At 43.2% G+C, this 19344-nt stretch overlaps 1 long non-coding RNA gene across 2 annotated transcripts in view; it reads left to right on the top strand.

The window, feature by feature from the left end:
• Window positions 1-364: 364 nt before the first annotated feature.
• Window positions 365-19344, top strand: part of LOC138681131 (uncharacterized) — a 94132-nt gene continuing 75152 nt past the window's right edge. For both annotated transcript variants that reach the window (XR_011321891.1, XR_011321890.1), the window contains exon 1: window positions 365-481. This is a non-coding gene — a long non-coding RNA (uncharacterized lncRNA). The remainder of the gene's footprint in view (window positions 482-19344) is intronic.

The following is a 19344-nucleotide window of genomic DNA, read 5'->3' as shown; positions in this document are numbered from 1 at the left end:
AACAAGAGCCTATACAACTAGTCAAATCTGCATGAACCTGCTGGGGGTTGTGGTTCCACATGACTTGCACAGTGCAGACTGTCACTCTTTTCTGCCTGTAGAGTGGAAATGTGCAATGTGTATTTGATAAGACTACAATGCCCTCATCTTATGCCTCGATAATCCGCTTCTGAATGATTCTGTCAAACTGAAGAGCTGAGACATCTCATCTCATCCTCCTCCGTGGGTGACGGGATCGGCGTCTCCATTCATCTCAATAATTGCAATTTTACAGTTCGCGTTACCGAAATATTATTCTATCTCTATCTCTATCTCACTCACGAGACGCTAATGTTATGTATATGCAAATGTATTTACGTATTTAGCTCCTGACCGCTAAATGAGACGCAGAATCATGTCATTGCACGGCGAAGCCGGAGTCGTCTAATGAACCGGAGGATGAGTAATAAATAGAGAAATCATCAAATATTCAACATCACAGGTAACAACAGAAGAACAATGTACTGGTGTGTGAGTGAGTGACAGCCACTATACAGGACGTGTCTGCCCTGCCGCCAGGACCCTCCACACATATATATGAGATATGTGCACACATTCAGGTTAGACACATAGAGACACTTCACACATATACACATTATACACACACGTACATCACACACGTATATTACACACATATACACATCACACATCACACACACACATATATTACACACACATACATTATACATACACATCACACACACATATATTATACATACACATCACACACACATATATTATACATACACGTCACACACATATACACATTATACTGCACATACACAAATCACACACATAAATTACACACATATACACATTATACACATCACACACACATCACACATATATATATATATATATATTTTTTTTTTTTTTTATATAGCGCTAACATATTCCGTAGCGCTTTACAGTTTACACACATTATCATTGCTGTCCCCGTTGGAGCTCACAATCTAAATTCCCTATCAGTATGCCTTTGGAATGTGGGAGGAAACCGGAGAACCCGGAGGAAACGCATGCAAACATGGAGAGAACATACAAACTCTTTGCAGATGTTGTCCTGGGTGGGATTAGAACCCAGGACCCCAGCGCTGCAAGGCTGCTGTGCTAACCACTGCGCCACCGTGCTGCCCCTAATGACGCCGTTTCGCGCTTGCGCGCTTCCACGAGTCCAGGACGTCGTCCTCCTCTCACTCCCCGCACCGCAACTCTCACCAGCCGCCTCTCCTTATCATGTCTTTTTCGTTGTAAAGATTAATAAAGGACATTGAATTGCAGCAGAATCTGGGTGAGTGCCACGTCTATTTTATTATCATCTGGTACCTGTCTGTGAACTTTCGTTGAGCACCTCATGTGTACTGCTGAAAACACACGTGCTATGTGTACGTTCACATTAGCGTTTTGCGTGTTTGCAAAGCAGTCATCAAAGCAAAAGGTGGCTACTTTGAAGAACCTAGAATATAAGACATAATTTCAGTTGTTTCACACTTTTTTGTTAAGTATATAATTCCACTTGTGTTAATTCATAGCTTTGATGCCTTCAGTGTGAATGTACAATATCCATGGTCATGAAAATACAGAAAAATCTTTAAATGAGAAGGTGTGTCCAAACTTTTGATCTGTACTGTATATCATACACACATTACACATACATAATACACAGCTGAACTGGAGCGGGTGCAGAGAAGAGCGACCAAGGTTATTAGAGGACTGGGGGGTCTGCAATACCAAGATAGGTTATTACACTTGGGGCTATTTAGTTTGGAAAAACGAAGCCTAAGGGGTGATCTTATTTTAATGTATAAATATATGAGGGGACAGTACAAAGACCTTTCTGATGATCTTTTTAATCATAGACCTGAAACAGGGACAAGGGGGCATCCTCTGCTTCTGGAGGAAAGAAGGTTTAGGCATAATAACAGAAGTGGGTTCTTTACTGTAAGAGCAGTGAGACTATGGAACTCTCTGCCGTATGATGTTGTAATGAGTGATTCATTACTTACATTTAAGAGGGGACTGGATACCTTTCTGGAAAAGTATAGTATTACAGGGTATATACACTAGATTCCTTGATAGGGCGTTGATCCAGGGAACTAGTCTGATTGCCGTATGTGGAGTCGGGAAGGAATTTTTTCCCCAATGTGGAGCTTACTCTTTGCACATGGGTTTTTTGTTGCCTTTATCTGGATCAACATGTTAGGGCATGTTAGGTTAGGCTATGGGCTGAACTAGATGGACATATAGTCTTCCTTCAACCTTAATAACTATGTTACATTACACATACATAATACACATATACATAATACACACATACCTCATACACACATTACGCATACACATCATATACATAATACACACATTACACATACACCATACACACATTACACATACATAATACATATATACATCATACACACAATACACATATATAATACATATACAGTATATAATACACATATACATTATGCACACATTACACATACATAATACACATATACATCATACACACATTACACATACATAATACATATATACATCATACACACATTACACATACATAATACATATATACATCATACATACATTATGCATACATAATACACATATACATCATACACACATTACACATACATAATACATATATACATCATACACACATTACACATACATAATACATATATACATCATACACATATACATCATACACACATTACACATATATAATACATATACAGTATATAATACACATATACATTATGTACACATTACACATACATAATACACATATACATCATACACACATTACACATACATAATACACATATACATCATACACACATTACACATACATCATACACATATACATCATACACACATTACACATACATAATACACATATACATCATACACACATTACACATACATAATACATATATACATCATACACATATACATCATACACACATTACACATATATAATACATATACAGTATATAATACACATATACATTATGCACACATTACACATACATAATACACATATACATATTACACATACATAATACATATATACATCATACACACATTACACATACATAATACACATATACATCATACACACATTACACATACATAATACATATATACATCATACACACATTACACATACATAATACATATATACATCATACACATATACATCATACACACATTACACATATATAATACATATACAGTATATAATACACATATACATTATACACACATTACACATACATAATACACATATACATCATACACACATTACACATACATAATACATATATACATCATACATACATTATGCATACATGCTACACAAACAGTTACACTTTATGTAATGCTTTTCCAGTGGAGGATTGTGCTCAGTCCGCACAGTTGTCTGTGGGCTGAATGATCAATACTCCCATCGTCTTCGCAGCGGTCGGCTAACATATTGGCGTTTATTGTTATCCAGTTATCTAATAATAACATCAGAGGAAAATGACATTTCCCCCACAGCTCAGAGCCGTCCATGAGAACAGCAGGAGCTGAGGCCGTGCGGCCGGTCCGGATCTGTAGGGTTATATTTAATGCAATGGTGGAAGTGTTACAGTGGGGCTCCGCGCAGAGACGACAGTGTGAAGAGGAGGGTGAAGGGTCGGATTTTATGTATAGATGGTCCCTTTAACAATCACAGCTGTAAAGATGCAAACACTTTCTCATCCACAGTGTCCTTATATGAGAACTATCCCCCATAACAATCACTGTCACAAACACCCCATATCATTGTCACACAAAATGCTCCTGTTTTAGAGCAGAACCATAGTGACCCAACAACGGCATCAGACCCGATATCCCCATGAGATGGTCGGTCACAGCGCCCTAATATTGCAGCCAGCCATAGTGCCTCCATACTAATACCTGCCACGCTATCCCCATAACATTGTCAGCCTGGGTCTCCTTTATTAGTGCTGCGTAGACATGGGGGCCCCACAACAATGTCAGCCACAGCATCTCAATAACATAGTCCCATATTAGAGCGACAGTGCGAAAACCAGCGCACGTAACTAGTGAATGTTCTTATACAGTGCCGGGCTGCCCGGGCATATATACAGGGGATGTAAAAAGTCTACACACCCCTGTTAAAAAGTCATACCAAGAAGAATCATTTCAGAACTTTTTCCATCTTTACCGTGTCCCATAAGCTGTACTATTCAATTGAGAAATAAACTGAAATCTTTTTAAGTGAAAAAAAAAAAAAAAATTAAAATTAAATATAATATGGTTGCATAAATATACACACTCTTACACTAAAACTTTGTTGAACTTCCCTGTGAATCTAGGACAGCATTCAGTTTTTTTGGGTTGGAATCTATCAGCCTTTCACATCTAGAATTGGTGATCTTTCCACGCTCCTCTTTGCAGTAGCTCCACATCTATCATACTGTGTGTGCTGTGTACAGTCTAGGCTTGGGCTGCACCACTCCAAGACTTTGATATTCTTTCGGTTAATCCATTTTTTTGTTGACTTAGGAGTCACTTAGGGTTGTTTTCGTGAGGAAAAGTGTAATTGCTCTTCATCTCCAGCTTTTTAACAGAGATCTGAAAGTTTTGATGCAAAATTGACTGATATTTGACTAAAGTCCCAGTTCCAGTTGCTGAAAAACATCCCCGAAGCACAATGCTGCCTCCACCATGTCTCACTGTGGGTATGGTGTTACTTTGGTGAGGTGTTATGAAAGGCAATTCAGTACTACAATGTACATAGCGGTCAGGGCACATACAGTGATCTGACAATAACCCAAAATAATAGAACGAGCTCTGAGACGTGGGAACTCTGCAGACCGCAATCCCTAATCCTCTCCAAACAACACTAGAGGCAGCCGTGGATTGCGCCTAACTCTGCCTAGGCAACTCGGCACAGCCTGAGAAACTAACTAGCCTGAAGATAGAAAATAAGCCTACCTTGCCTCAGAGAAATACCCCAAAGAAAAAGGCAGCCCCCCACATATAATGACTGTGAGTTAAGATGAAAAGACAAACGTAGAGATGAAATAGATTCAGCAAAGTGAGGCCCGACTTTCTTAACAGATCGAGGATAGAAAAGGTAACTTTGCGGTCTACACAAAACCCTAAAGAAAACCACGCAAAGGGGGCAAAAAGACCCTCCGTACCGAACTAACGGCACGGAGGTACACCCTTTGCGTCCAGGAGCTTCCAGCTACAAATTAGACAAGCTGGACAGAAAAAATAGCAAACAAATAGCAAAGAAGAACTTAGCTATGCAGAGCAGCAGGCCACAGGAATGATCCAGGGAAAAGCAAGTCCAACACTGGAACATTGACAGGAAGCCAGGATCAAAGCATTAGGTGGAGTTAAGTAGAGAAGCACCTAACGACCTCACCAGATCACCTGAGGGAGGAAACTCAGAAGCCTCAGTACCACTTCCCTCCACCAACAGAAGCTCCCAGAGAGAATCCGCCTGAAGTACCACTTGTGACCACAGGAGGGAGCTCTGCCACAGAATTCACAACAGTACCCCCCCCTTGAGGAGGGGTCACCGAACCCTCACCAGAGCCCCCAGGCCGACCAGGATGAGCCACATGAAAGGCACGAACAAGATCGGGAGCATGGACATCAGAGGCAAAAACCCAGGAATTATCTTCCTGAGCATAACCCTTCCATTTAACCAGATACTGGAGTTTCCGTCTAGAAACACGAGAATCCAAAATCTTCTCCACAATATACTCCAATTCCCCCTCCACCAAAACCGGGGCAGGAGGATCAACAGATGGAACCATAGGTGCCACGTATCTCCGCAACAATGACCTATGCAATACGTTATGTATGGAAAAAGAATCTGGAAGGGTCAGACGAAAAGACACAGGATTAAGAACCTCAGAAATCCTATACGGACCAATGAAACGAGGTTTAAACTTAGGAGAGGAAACCTTCATAGGAATATGACGAGAAGATAACCAAACCAGATCCCCAACACGAAGTCGGGGACCCACACGGCGTCTGCGATTAGCGAAACGTTGAGCCTTCTCCTGGGACAAGGTCAAATTGTCCACTACATGAGTCCAAATCTGCTGCAACCTGTCCACCACAGTATCCACACCAGGACAGTCCGAAGACTCAACCTGTCCTGAAGAGAAACGAGGATGGAACCCAGAATTGCAGAAAAATGGCGAAACCAAGGTAGCCGAGCTGGCCCGATTATTAAGGGCGAACTCAGCCAAAGGAAAAAAGGACACCCAGTCATCCTGATCGGCAGAAACAAAGCATCTCAGATATGTTTCCAAGGTCTGATTGGTTCGTTCGGTCTGGCCATTAGTCTGAGGATGGAAAGCCGAGGAAAAAGACAAGTCAATGCCCATCCTACCACAAAAGGCTCGCCAAAACCTTGAAACAAACTGGGAACCTCTGTCAGAAACGATATTCTCTGGAATGCCATGTAAACGAACCACATGCTGGAAGAACAATGGCACCAAATCAGAGGAGGAAGGCAATTTAGACAAGGGTACCAGATGGACCATCTTAGAAAAGCGATCACAGACCACCCAAATGACTGACATCTTTTGAGAAATGGGAAGATCAGAAATAAAATCCATAGAGATATGTGTCCAAGGCCTCTTCGGGACCGGCAAGGGCAAAAGCAACCCACTGGCACGAGAACAGCAGGGCTTAGCCCGAGCACAAATCCCACAGGACTGCACAAAAGTACGCACATCCCGCGACAGAGACGGCCACCAAAAGGATCTAGCCACTAACTCTCTGGTACCAAAGATTCCAGGATGACCAGCCAACACCGAACAATGAACCTCAGAGATAACTTTATTGGTCCACCTATCAGGGACAAACAGTCTCTCCGCTGGACAACGATCAGGTTTATTAGCCTGAAATTTTTGCAGCACCCGCCGCAAATCAGGGGAGATGGCAGACACAATTACTCCTTCCTTGAGGATACCCGCCGGCTCAGACAAACCCGGAGAGTCGGGCACAAAACTCCTAGACAGAGCATCCGCCTTCACATTTTTAGAGCCCGGAAGGTACGAAATCACAAAGTCAAAACGGGCAAAAAACAGCGACCAACGAGCCTGTCTAGGATTCAACCACTTAGCAGACTCAAGATAAGTCAAGTTCTTATGATCAGTCAATACCACCACGCGATGCTTAGCTCCTTCAAGCCAATGACGCCACTCCTCGAATGCCCACTTCATGGCCAGCAACTCTCGGTTGCCCACATCATAATTTCGCTCAGCAGGCGAAAACTTCCTGGAAAAAAAAGCGCATGGTTTCATCACTGAGCAATCAGAACCTCTCTGTGACAAAACAGCCCCTGCTCCAATCTCAGAAGCATCAACCTCGACCTGGAGCGGAAGAGAAACATCTGGTTGACACAACACAGGGGCAGAAGAAAAACGACGCTTCAAGTCTTGAAAAGCTTCCACAGCAGCAGAAGACCAATTGACCAAATCAGCACCCTTCTTGGTCAAATCGGTCAATGGTTTGGCAATACTAGAAAAATTGCAGATGAAGCGACGATAAAAATTAGCAAAGCCCAGGAACTTTTGCAGACTTTTCAGAGATGTCGGCTGAGTCCAATCATGGATGGCTTGGACCTTAACAGGATCCATCTCGATAGTAGAAGGGGAAAAGATGAACCCCAAAAATGAAACCTTCTGCACACCAAAGAGACACTTTGATCCCTTCACAAACAAAGAATTAGCACGCAGGACCTTAAAAACTGTTCTGACCTGCTTCACATGAGACTCCCAATCATCCGAGAAGATCAAAATGTCATCCAAGTACACAATCAGGAATTTATCCAGGTACTCTCGGAAGATGTCATGCATAAAGGACTGAAACACTGATGGAGCATTGGCAAGTCCGAATGGCATCACTAGATACTCAAAATGACCCTCGGGCGTATTAAATGCAGTTTTCCATTCATCTCCTCGCCTGATTCGCACCAGATTATACGCACCACGAAGATCTATCTTGGTGAACTAACTAGCCCCCTTAATCCGAGCAAACAAATCAGATAACAATGGCAAGGGGTACTGAAATTTAACCGTGATCTTATTTAGAAGGTGGTAATCTATACAAGGTCTCAGCGAACCATCCTTCTTGGCTACAAAAAAGAACCCTGCTCCTAATGGTGACGATGATGGGCGAATATGCCCCTTCTCCAGGGATTCCTTCACATAACTGCGCATAGCGGCGTGCTCAGGCACGGATAAATTAAACAGTCGACCTTTTGGGAATTTACTACCAGGAATCAAATTGATAGCACAATCACAATCCCTATGCGGAGATAGGGCATCGGACTTGGGCTCATCAAATACATCCCGGTAATCAGACAAGAACTCTGGAACCTCAGAAGGGGTGGATGACGAAATTGACAGAAATGGAACATCACCATGTACCCCCTGACAACTCCAGCTGGACACAGATATGGATTTCCAATCTAATACTGGATTATGGGCTTGTAGCCATGGCAACCCCAACACGACCACATCATGCAGATTATGCAACACCAGAAAGCGAATAACCTCCTGATGTGTAGGAGCCATGCACATGGTCAGCTGGGTCCAGTATTGAGGCTTATTCTTGGCCAAAGGTGTAGCATCAATTCCTCTCAATGGAATAGGACACTGCAAGGGCTCCAAGAAAAACCCACAACGCTTAGCATATTCCAAGTCCATCAAATTCAGGGCAGCGCCTGAATCCACAAACGCCATGACAGAATACGATGACAAAGAGCAGATCAAGGTAACAGACAGAAGAAATTTTGACTGTACCGTACCAATGGTGGCAGACCTAGCGAACCGCTTAGTGCGCTTAGGACAATCAGAGATAGCATGAGTGGAATCACCACAGTAGAAACACAGCCCATTCAGACGTCTGTGTTCTTGCCGTTTAACTCTGGTCAAAGTCCTATCGCACTGCATAGGCTCAGGTTTAAGCTCAGGTAATACCGCCAAATGGTGCACAGATTTACGCTCACGCAAGCGTCGACTGATCTGAATGGCCAAAGACATAGACTCATTCAAACCAGCAGGCATAGGAAATCCCACCATGACATCCTTAAGGGCTTCAGAGAGACCCTTTCTGAACATAGCTGCCAGCGCAGATTCATTCCATTGAGTGAGCACGGACCACTTTCTAAATTTCTGGCAATATACCTCTATCTCATCCTGACCCTGACAAAGAGCCAGCAAATTTTTCTCTGCCTGATCCACTGAATTAGGTTCATCGTACAGCAATCCGAGCGCCAGGAAAAACGCATCGATATTACTCAATGCAGGATCTCCTGGCGCAAGAGAAAATGCCCAGTCCTGAGGGTCGCCGCGCAAAAAAGAAATAACAATCAAAACCTGTTGAACTGGATCACCAGAGGAGCGAGGTTTCAAGGCCAGAAATAATTTACAATTATTTTTGAAACTCAGAAACTTAGTTCTATCTCCAAAAAACAAATCAGGAATAGGAATTCTTGGTTCCAACATAGCTTTCTGATCAATAGTGTCTTGAATCTTTTGTACTCTTGCCGAGAGCTGATCCACAAATGAAGACAGACTTCTAATGTCCATCGCTACACCTGTGTACTGAACCACCCAAATGTCTAGGGGAAAAAAAAGGCAAAACACAGTGCAAAGAAAAAAAAATGGTCTCAGAACTTCTTTTTTCCCTCTATTGAGAATCATTAGTACTTTTGGCTTCCTGTACTGTTACTGTTATGAAAGGCAATTCAGTACTACAATGGACATAGCGGTCAGAGCACATACAGTGATCTGACAATAACCCAAAATCATAGAACGAGCTCTGAGACGTGGGAACTCTGCAGACCGCAATCCCTAATCCTCTCCAAACAACACTAGAGGCAGCCGTAGATTGCGCCTAACTCTGCCTAGGCAACTCGGCACAGCCTGAGATACTAACTAGCCTGAAGATAGAAAATAAGCCTACCTTGCCTCAGAGAAATACCCCAAAGAAAAAGGCAGCCCCCCACATATAATGACTGTGAGTTAAGATGAAAAGACAAACGTAGAGATGAAATAGATTCAGCAAAGTGAGGCCCGACTTTCTTAACAGATCGAGGATAGAAAAGGTAACTTTGCGGTCTACACAAAACCCTAAAGAAAACCACGCAAAGGGGCAAAAAGACCCTCCGTACCGAACTAACGGCACGGAGGTACACCCTTTGCGTCCCAGAGCTTCCAGCAACAAATTAGACAAGCTGGACAGAAAAAATAGCAAACAAATAGCAAAGAAGAACTTAGCTATGCAGAGCAGCAGGCCACAGGAATGATCCAGGGAAAAGCAAGTCCAACACTGGAACATTGACAGGAAGCCAGGATCAAAGCATTAGGTGGAGTTAAGTAGAGAAGCACCTAACGACCTCACCAGATCACCTGAGGGAGGAAACTCAGAAGCCGCAGTACCACTTCCCTCCACCAACAGAAGCTCACAGAGAGAATCAGCCGAAGTACCACTTGTGACCACAGGAGGGAGCTCTGCCACAGAATTCACAACAGTGAGATGCGATGTTGACTTTGGAATTATGGCCAGAAAGTTTCCCCTAGGTGTCATCAGACCATAACACATTTCCCACATACTTTGGAAGACTTGATGTAGGTTTTGGCAAAGCATAATCATGCTTGGATGTTTTTCTTTGTAAGGCTTCCATCTTTCAGATAGATATATGAAGAATATGGGAGATTGTTGTCACATGCAAGACACAACCAGTACTGGCCAGAAATTCCTGCAGGTCCTTTAATGTTGCTGTCGGCCTCTTGTCAGCCTCCCAGATCAATTTTCTTTGTCCTTTCGTAAATTTTTAAGGGACGTCCAGTGTTCCATGGTAGATCTAATACCTTTTGGTAGATCTAATGCCTTCTCCTATATGCTAACTTTCAACAATGTGACCCCTTTGCTGTGTTGTCAGCTGTTTATGGACCATGGATTTTGCTGTAAAATGAAACTAAGAAAATGTCAGGAAAATCCTCCTAGAACAGAGAAATTTCTATAGGGTTAATCAGAATGACTTTAAATGACGGCGGCCAAGCACTGACTACTGTATAACATGGGGGGTAACGTCATTGGCTAATTCTGAACACAACCACATCCCCAATTATAAGAGGGTGTCCACACTTATGCAGCCACACTATTTTAGATTTGTTATCTCTATTTTCCACCTCAAAGTGACTTCAGTTTGTTTCTTAATGGATTTGTACAGATTATGGGAGATATTAAAGCTGGAAAAAAGATCTGAGATTAATCTTCTTGGTAGGATTTTTTTTACATGACATAAACCTGGTTTTATAACAAGGGTGTGTAGACTTATTATTTCCCCTGTAATCCGGTGCTTTTTAGTTCTGGAGGAGGTTCAGCTCCTGTCTTCTATTTCCATCTTACAGATGCAGCAACAATGGAGGATGTGTTTAATTCCAAGAAAGATATTTTTCTAGAAATGATCTTTGCATTGTGCTAATTAATGCTCTGTGCATTTAGCGGAACATTTATTACCAACACTGGAGCTTCGCCCCGTCCTCCTCCTCGCTGTCACATTAACCACTAGACTGCACTGGATCATTAACCGATCATTGTAATAGGAGCCACCGGAGTAACGAGTCCGTCCATGACATTTCTTGCTCCATCACCTGTGAGGCTATGTGCCCATGTTCAGGATTTTTTGCAATTTTTTTTGCGTTTTTTTCGGCAGTTTTTTGTTATAAAAACACTCACATTAAGCATCCCATCATTTTAATGCATTCCGCAATTTTTGTGCCCATGCTGCTTTTTTTCCCCGCATAAAAAACGCATCGCGGAAAAAAAACGCAGCATGTTCATTAATTTTGCAGAAAATCTGCGGATTTGCCACTATATTATTGCATTGGGAAGCTCCGGAAAAAAACGCGAAAAATCCGCACAAAAACGCACAAAAAACGCATGCGGATTTCCTGCGGAAGGAGTCCGGTTTCGATCAGGAAAATTCTGCGAACAATCCTGAACATGAGCACATAGCCTTAATGATATTATTGAGAAGTGGAAGGAACCCACAGGAACTCAACCATGAAGTGGAGACCCCATAATGTTACAGAGCGGGGGGCTGATTGCTGAGGAGAAAAGGGCAGAAAAGTCACCACCGCCCTGCTGACCCCATAACTGCAGAGTCCAGATCTCCTCTGGTATAACATCAGCACAAACACTGCGCCCTCGCCGGGAGCTTCATGGCCGAGCAGCTGCATGCAGCCGTACATCACCAAGCACAATGCCGAGTGTCGGATGGAGCGGTGTAAAGCCGCCACCACCGGAGGAGACGTGATCTGTGCAGTGACGGATCGCACTTCTCTGATGGAGGAGTCTGGGTTTGGTGATTCCAGGAGGACGTCACCCCCTGACTGCACTGTGCCCCCTGTACAGATGGTGGAAGAGGATAATGCTATGTGTTATCAGGGGGCGGCCTCTGACCCTCAGCTCCAGTGAGGGGAAATCTTAATCTTCAGCACAAGACATTGAGGACAATTGTAGCCTCAGCTTTGTGGGGACAGTTTGGGGTTTGCCCTTTTCTGTCCCCCATGACAAGGTCCATACAGAGACATGGAGGTGAGAACATGAGCGGCCGCACAGAGCCCGGACCCCAGCCCCATCCAAGGACAGAGATTGTGAGCCCACCAACATCAGGGTCTGACCCCACTAATCTGGATGAAGGGGAAAAAATTCCCACAGACGCCTCCAAAATCTTGTAGAAATCCCAGAATAGCGGGAGCCGTTCTATCTGCAGAGGGTCGGACTCCATATTATGGATGAAGACGGGGAGGTGAGAAAGCTCCTGGTGGTGGGCACCAAACCAAATCCTCCATCCATCCCATACCAAATTCTCATCACCATTGTTTGCTGCCCCAAACCCCCCATTCTGCCTTTTTCTGTATATTTCCACCACGATGAGCGTCCACACCAAATAATACATAAAGGCCAAGTCCTCCCAACATCTGTGCGCGGCAGCAGGGACGTGACTCAGACGACAAGTGACAACAGAGAAGATCTTTTTATATCTCCTCCACGTTCTCTCTCCACCTAATGCCTTGTGATGTGTTCAGTGTTTTCCCTACACATCTGTCACTTCACATTACGTCTGCGGAGAAGCTTCACCCACCCGGAGATGGAAGGTGCGCTCAAATCATGTCCCCACATCATTCCTTCTACTTCAGGAGGAAAAACTTTTGCAATGGAAGAAGTGAAAAAAAAAAAAAAAGTTTTCAAAGTTCATCCGGTTGCGTTTCTCGTATCGTTCGTAGAAGTTCCTAGAAGTATTTCGATCTGATATTTGAGTTACATGAATCTTATACTCAAGTCACATCCAAAGCTGCAATCGGAAGTCCCAGTCACACAAACTGGAGCTCTGGATGTGAATGGAGGAATATCTATCAGTAAATCTGAGGTTATAATTTCTGTGAATGGAAATATTCTGGTTTGCCCATACAGAGGAGGGTCTAGTAGAGGGGGGCAGTACTGTGCCACACATCAGCTGCTGTGGAACTACAACTCCCAGCATGACTGACCTAGCAGCTGTGGTGTCACAGAGTACTTGGTTTAGTTGTCCTACGTGAGCTACGCATACCAGCTGCACACATTTTCTTTCCCTGCGCTAATACACTGTAACAAACTAGAGCTGACAGCTGTGGTCGTCTCTGCTGCTCCTCCCTGCAGGGGACTGCCTGTGACATGCCGCATGCTGCTGCGCAGTCCGTCTCCTCTCCGGGGCCTAAGATCTGGATCTGTTGCTCGTCACAGTTTGGAATGATGTAAAGAAGTGCAGCTTCTCATCGAGATCATCAGCAACGAAACTACAGCCCTCTAGGCCCCAGGGAATATTATGGCCATAGCCTCAAATAATAATATTCTTTGTTTTTATATAGCGCTAACATATTCCGCAGCGCTTTACAGTTTGCACACATCATCATCACTGTCCCCGATGGGGCTCACAATCTAGATTCCCTATCAGTATGTCTTTGGAATGTGGGAGGAAACCGGAGAACCCGGAGGAAACCCACGCAAACAAGGGGAGAACATACAAACTCCTTGCAGATGTTGTCCAAGGACCCAGAACTCCAGCGCTGCAAGGCTGCTGTGCTATCCACTGAGCCACCGTGCTGCCCTACCATCACCACCAGCATGGTCCTCAACTGGATGGGTCCCAGTGGCCTTGCTAGGGTCTATAAAGATATATATTCGCCCCCTGAAAAAAATAATACAATAGTACTAGTATAATACTATAGTAATGCCTTCCCTTTGGACCACCCATACTATAGTAATGTTTCCCCTTTGTGCCCCCCACACTATAGTAATGTCTCCCCTTTGTGGCCCCTATAATATAGTAATACATTACCATTGTGCCCCATAGTATAATAATGCCTCCCCTTTATGCCCCCCATACTATAGTAATGCTTCCCCTATGTGCCCCCATACTATAGTAATGGCTTCCCTTTGTGACCCCCATACTATAGTAATGCCTCCCCTTTGTGACCCCCATACTATAGTAATGCCTCCCCTTTATGCCCCCCATACTATAGTAATGCTTCCCCTATGTGCCCCCATACTATAGTAATGCCTTCCCTTTGTGACCCCTATACTATACTTATGCCTTCCCTTTGTGACCCCCATACTATAGTAATGCCTTCCCTTTGTGACCCCCATACTATACTAATGTCTGCCCTTTGTGCCCTCATGCCATAGTAATGCCTCCCCTTTGTGACCCCATACTATAGTAATGCCTCCCCTTTGTGACCCCCATGCTATAGTAATGCCTCCCCTTTGTGACCCCCATACTATAGTAATGCCTCCCCTTTGTGACCCCCATGCTATAGTAATGCCTCCCCTTTGTGACCCCCATACTATACTAATGCCTCCCCTTTGTGACGCCCATACTATAGTAATATCTCCCCTTTGTGCCCTCATGCCATAGTAATGCCTCCCCTTTGTGACCCCATACTATAGTAATGCCTCCCCTTTGTGACCCCATACTATAGTAATGCCTCCCCTTTGTGACCCCCATGCTATAGTAATGCCTCCCCTTTGTGACCCCATACTATAGTAATGCCTCCCCTTTGTGACCCCCATACTATAGTAATACCTCCCCTTTGTGACCCCCATACTATAGTAATGCCTCCCCTTTGTGACCCCATACTATAGTAATGCCTCCCCTTTGTGACCCCCATACTGTAGTAATACCTCTTCTTTGTGCCCCCATACTGTAGTAATGCCTCCCCTTTATGCCCCCCATACTATAGTAATGCCTTCCCTTTATGCACCCATACTATAGTAATGTCTCCCCTTTGTGCCCTCATACCATAGTAATGCCTCCCCTTTGTGCCCTCCATACTATAGCAATGCACGCCATATAGAGGTCTGTGTATATTCCAGGACTTTTTCACACAGGGCCCTGTAGGTTTGGATTTCTTTTTCCTTTAAAGAGAACCTGTCGGCGCCGTTATACTGATTACAATGATACCTGAGGTAATGAAATACGTCTTGTGGTTGTTGTTTAATCTGTATTTGTAGTTTTCGGTTAATCAGATTCTCGTGCTCCGGAGTGACCTGTGGGCGGGGCTGTGAGTGGCCTGTGGGCGGGGCTGTGAGTGGCATGTGGGCGGGGCTGTGAGTGGCATGTGGGCGGGGCTGTGAGTGGCCTGTGGGCGGGGCTGTATGTGGTGCTCTGCTTTCATAAGCATCTGTAAGGGGTTATGACAGGTCACTGATCCTTTAGTGACCCGCCCCCTATTTTGCATACTGTATATCTTATTGTTTGGAGGTGGCGGCGGTCCTGCGCTGTAGCACAATACGATCCATAATATCCATATGTTAATTTTATTTAGTCATATAAATTTCTTGAGAAAAAAATATCTTAATCAAAATGCAGGCGCTGTCGGCGCCATTTTGATGGGAACAATTTTCTTTCCTGTAGCAAAATGGCGCTGGCGGTGCCTGTGCAGTAGCATCTATCACGTTCCGCACAGTGCTATTGCGCAGCCGCATCCGGCGCCATTTTGTTTACGATTTTTTTTTTCTAAAAAAAAACAAAACCTGACAAGTTCCCTTTAATCATAAAGACCTTCATTTATAAACTGCATTTTGTGATTACGTGTGTTATCTTTTATTTACATTTGTTTGATGATCTGAAATATTCCAGTGACAAACATACAAAAGAATAGGAAATCAGGAAGGGAGCGAACACTTTTTCACGCAACTGTATATAAACTCCTGAACTCCAGTCCACCAGAGATTATATATATATATACAGTACAGACCAAAAGTTTGGACACACCTTCTCATTTAAAGATTTTTCTGTATTTTCATGACTATCAAAATTGTATATTATATATTCACACTGAAGGCATCAAAACTATGAATTAACACATGTGGAATTCTATACTTAACAAAAAAGTGTGAAACAACTGAAATTATGTCTTATATTCTAGGTTCTTCAAAGTAGCCACCTTTTGCTTTGATGACTGCTTTGCACACTCTTGGCATTCTCTTGATGAGCTTCGAGAGGTAATCACCAGGAATGGTTTTCACTTCACAGGTGTGCCCTGTCAGGTTTAATAAGTGGGATTTCTTGCCTTATAAATGGTGTTGGGACTATCAGTTGTGTTGTGTAGAAGTCTGGTGGATACACAGCTGATAGTCCTACTGAATAGACTGTTAGAATTTGTATTATGGCAAGAAAAAAGCAGCTAAGTAAAGAAAAGCGAGTGGCCATCATTACTTTAAGAAATGAAGGTCAGTCAGTCCGAAAAATTGAAAAAACTTTGAAAGTGTGCCCAAGTGCGGTGGCAAAAACCATCAAGCACTAAAAAGAAACTGGCTCACATGAGGACCGACCCAGGAAAGGAAGACCAAGAGTCACCTCTGCTTCTGAGGATAAGTTTATCCAAGTCACCAGCCTCAGAAATCGCAGGTTAACAGCAGCTCAGATTAGAGACCAGGTCAATGCCACACAGAGTTCTAGCAGCAGACACATCTCTACAACAACTGTTAAGAGGAGACTCTGTGCAGCAGGCCTTCATGGTAAAATAGCTGCTAGGAAACCACTGCTAAGGACAGGCAACAAGCAGAAGAGACTTGTTTGGGCTAAAGAACACAAGGAATGGACATTAGACCAGTGGAAATCTGTGCTTTGGTCTGATGAGTCCAAATTTGAGATCTTTGGTTCCAACCACCGTGTCTTTGTGTGACGCAGAAAAGGTGAATGGATGGACTCTACATGCCTGGCTCCCACCGTGAAGCATGGAGGAGGAGGTGTGATGGTGTGGGGGGGCTTTGCTGGTGACACTGTTGGGGATTTATTCAAAATTGAAGGCATATTGAACCAGCATGGCTACCACAGCATTTTGCAGCGGCATGTTAATCCATCCGGTTTGCGTTTAGTTGGACCATCATTTATTTTTCAACAGGACAATGACCCCAAACACCTCCAGGCTGTGTAAGGGCTATCTGATCAAGAAGGAGAGTGATGGGGTGCTACGCCAGATGACCTGGCCTCCACAGTCACCAGACCTGAACCCAATCAAGATGGTTTGGGGTGAACTGGACCGCAGAGTGAAGGCAAAAGGGCCGACAAGTGCTAAGCATCTCTGGGAACTCCTTCAAGATTGTTGAAGACCATTCCCGGTGACTACCTCTTGGATCTCATCAAGAGAATGCCAAGAGTGTGCAAAGCAGTCATCAAAGCAAAAGGTGGTTACTTTGAAGAACCTAGAATATAAGACATAATTTCAGTTGTTTCACACTTTTTTTGCTAAGTATATAATTCCACATGTTAATTCATAGTTTTGATGCCTTCAGTGTGAATGTACAATTTTCATAGTCATGAAAATACAGAAAAATCTTTAAATGAGAAGGTGTGACCAAACCTTTGGTCTGTACTATATATATATATGTGTGTGTGTGTGTGTGAACTCCTGAACTCCAGTCCACCAGGGATTATATATGTGTGTGTGTGTGTGTGTGTGTGTGTGTGTGTGTGTGTGTGTGTGTGTGTGTGTGTGTGTGTGTGTGTGTGTGTGTGTGTGTGTGTGTGAACTCCTTAACTACCCTAGACCATCATGGAAAATATTTATTAACACTTGAACTAACTTAGACCAATATGTTTGATATATAAAAGCCTCTGTACTGCACTAGCGTGTCATGGATAATATGTATCACCTTAGACTACTCTAGACCACCAGGGATAATATTACAACACTAAATTTCCCAGTTGTATTAGTTGACGAGCAAAATATAACCTCTGCTAATCAGGAACTTGTTTGCTGATCGGCGATCATTTAGTTGCCTGTTCATACAGCCTGACCACACTCCTGATGTGCACTCAGCGATCATTAATAAATCTACAACCCCTGGCAAAAATTATGGAATCACCGGCCTTGGAGGATGTTCATTCAGTTGTTTAATTTTGTAGAAAAAAAGCAGATCACAGACATGGCACAAAACTGCAGTCATTTCAAATGGCAACTTTCTGGCTTTAATAAACACTAAAAGAAATCAAGAACCAAAAAGGTGGTTGTCAGTAATGGTTACTTTTTTTAACCAAGCATAGGGAAAAAATTATGGAATCATGAAAAACAAACAAACAAAAAAAACACTCCAACACATCACTAGAATATTGTTGCACCACCTCTGGCTTTTATCATAGCTTGCAGTTTCTGAGGCCTGGACTTAATGAGTGTCAAACTTTCTCTGATTGCTGTTGCAGATCATCTTTGCAGGTTGGATTCTTGTCATGGACCATTTTCTTCAACTTCCACCAAAGATTGTCAATTGTATAGAGATCCGGACTATTTGCAGCCATGACATTGACCTTATGTATTTTTTTTCAAGGAATGTTTGCAGTTTTGCTCTATGGCAGGATGCATTATCATCTTGAAAAATGATTTCATCATCGTCAAACATCCTTTCATTTGATGGGATAAGAAATGTGTACAAAATATCAGCATAAACTTGTGCATTTATTGAAGATGTAATGACAGCCATCTCCCCAGTGCCTTTACCTGACATGCAGCCCCATATCATCAATGACTGTGGAAATCTGCATGTTCTCTTCAGGCAGTCATCTTTATAAATCTCATTGGAACGGCACCAAACAAAACTTCCAGCATCATCACCTTGCCCAATGCAGATTCGCGATTCATCACTGAATATGACTTTCATCCAGTCATCCACAGTCCACGATTGCTTTTCCTTAGCCCATTGTAACTTTGTTTTTTTCTGTTTAGGTGT

This window comes from Ranitomeya imitator, chromosome 5, assembly GCF_032444005.1.
Source record: "Ranitomeya imitator isolate aRanImi1 chromosome 5, aRanImi1.pri, whole genome shotgun sequence".
Lineage (NCBI taxonomy): Eukaryota > Metazoa > Chordata > Amphibia > Anura > Dendrobatidae > Ranitomeya > Ranitomeya imitator.
Note: the sequence above shows the minus strand (reverse complement) of the source record. Positions and strands in the feature narration are given on the sequence as shown.